The sequence below is a fragment of the Rhododendron vialii genome, chromosome 8a (genome assembly GCF_030253575.1).
Source record: "Rhododendron vialii isolate Sample 1 chromosome 8a, ASM3025357v1".
Lineage (NCBI taxonomy): Eukaryota > Viridiplantae > Streptophyta > Magnoliopsida > Ericales > Ericaceae > Rhododendron > Rhododendron vialii.
This window is the reverse complement of record NC_080564.1, coordinates 8524873-8527373: the sequence shown is the minus strand read 5'-3', so window position 1 is coordinate 8527373 and position 2501 is coordinate 8524873. Positions and strand designations below refer to the sequence as shown.

Sequence of the window (2501 nt, the reverse complement as noted above, 5' to 3'; positions counted from 1 at the left end):
TCTTCATGGTCATTTTTTTTGCTAATTTCACGCTAATACTCTTAAAATCACGTTCTGATCACATTAAGCAGGTTAGATCATCAAAATTCGATCAGAAAAGGAAAGAAATAGGGAGGTCCATATTTTAACTAAAATGAAAACTCTTTCATGTGAAACGGATTGTGTGTGTGTGTATATATATATATATATATATATATATATATACACACACACATACACGCACTATTGTTTTCAGTAAAAACACAACATGAAAGTAATTGACTCACTTTACAAACCAATCGTATCTAAATTGAGTATAACATGGCAGAATATTTATGAAACTCAACAATGGAAACATGATTTCTCATAACAGCATGTGCACAAGACTAGGTAAATGGAAACATTTAGGTATTTTAGAGAGGCAAACCCAAAAAGATGCACTGCACCAGCTTCGGTACTCTACCTTTGGCCACAAAACCTCTCTTAATTTCCAGAGGAACTGTTCATCACCAATTGCATATTTTATTATTTATACCACAACTGTCTTTCTCTCTCTTCTCTTGTATCCAATATTACAGCTAAAACTCCGGCCATCTCCTCCTCCTCCGAGCCATCTCCTTTCCTGTCGCCAACGCTGATGCGTCGCCGACGGGTACATACTCCAGGTTTGATAGATCCCGTCCTTCCCAAATCCAACCTTCCACCCCTCAATGGATCTAAACAAGTTGCTACAGAGCCGTGGTGTTCCACCGGCGACGGCTGCGGATTTCGAATTCAACGGCATCTCTAGCGTTGCGGATCAAGGTTTTGGGCTAGACCCATCTGAAACCCTAATTTTTTTTCTGCCCAAGTCTCTTAATCAACCACATCAATTTCACCCCACACAACACCCAGCAACTTTCTTGCCATTTCTGTACACCCAAATTGAACACCACCAATCCAGTTTCCCACCTCTGGCAAAAAGGCACAACCCAGGTGGCCTTGAACAGTCGCCGATAAAATGGGAACAAAACCAACGGAACAGGTGGCCTATGAGTATATGTATTATGTAGTTTACATATACATATGAAAAGAGAGAAACGTGTTTTTTTGATCAATTTTGAAAGAGGCGCGCTTTTTTGCGCCTTGTCGCTTTTCTTGCCTTGTTGCTTTTTTGCACCTTGACTGCAGCTTGTTCAAGTCACTTCGCCTGCAGTGATAATCGACCACCCATGTGTGTATAATTTATGATATTTTAATGGGATAGAGAAATTTATGGAGAGGATTGGTAAAGCATGAAAGCTAAAAAGGGCTAGCAAAAATACAATTTTGCACTGTTTATGGTTAGTTTACCTAATCCTTGGTGTACATGCTCTAATAAGGGAGAACGGTTTTTGAATCTTATCTCTTTATAAATCCTAACCGTTGATTTGCTCCATAAATCCTACGGCTCTCTCTCTCTCTCTCTCAAACAATTTTAATTGCATAATTATCACTAATTAGATCTCACGTTGTACCGTGTCTTCAGGCACGGACAAACCCTAGTTCATAATATTTAGATTCGCCCAATTATGCTTCAATCATAACTTGAGCTCGGTTCAAGTGATAGTACCTCTTAAAAACAAGGGAAAGGCTCGAAGTTCGAATGTACAAAACCGTAGGATGCATTCAATGTCACAAATGCACATGCTAATCTAACTTGTTTATCAACTAGAAAGGTCGTGCTTTTGATTCAACAAGAAAATATGAAAAACCCATTCAAAAAGAAAAGAGAATATGAAAAAGAAAAAGGCTGAGAGGCGCTAGAAGGAGGGCTCGAACCTCCGACCTTGTGGTTAACAGCCACACGCTCTAGCCAACTGAGCTATTCCAGCACTTGTTGCGGGACTCTGTTATTTGACAATTGAACTATTTCCTCTCACCATCTCTGTTGGTCAGATTTCATCTTTGATTTGGCCTACTGATCTTTCTGAATTATGTAATCTTTATATTAGGAAATTGATTTTGCCACTCCCCTTCTCTCACAAAGGGGAGTGGCAAAATCACTCCCCTATTATTTATTCAAATTATTTCACATTTGTTAATTTTGCATTGATTTTTTGTAAAAATATTAATTCATCTAAGACAAAGATCGATGATTATTTTTATCTCTAGTTTAATTTGCTACAGTTAATTTTTTTACTTTCTCGATTTATTTTTTTGAGACGAACCAATACACTATTGGGGAAAAAAAAATTGATGCAAAACTTTAAAAAGGGGGAAAAAAAAAAAACAAGAGTTGGAAATACTGTAAACGTTTTGCTCAATTAAACAAGCCTGTATCCAAAGTTCATCAAGGCTTGTGCGAGGGATTCCAAAATCTTGTTGTGTAACTCAATTTTCTCCCATATCATTTATGTAATAAATTAGCTCAGTATTTAAATCCTATCAATTCAGTAAATCTCAAACCGATCGATTTAGGGTAATTTTGTAGAGTTTGGTCAAATGTCATTTTGGTAAAATTTAGATTTGGTTTTCAAAATATGAAACCCATGTTTTTTTTT

General features: G+C 37.0%; 1 non-coding gene across 1 annotated transcript; it reads right to left on the bottom strand.

Annotated features, from left to right (window-relative positions):
• Positions 1–1758: 1758 nt before the first annotated feature.
• Positions 1759–1832, bottom strand: TRNAN-GUU (transfer RNA asparagine (anticodon GUU)). The gene has a single exon. It is a non-coding gene; the product is annotated as a tRNA-Asn (tRNA).
• Between the last annotated feature and the right edge of the window lie 669 nt (positions 1833–2501).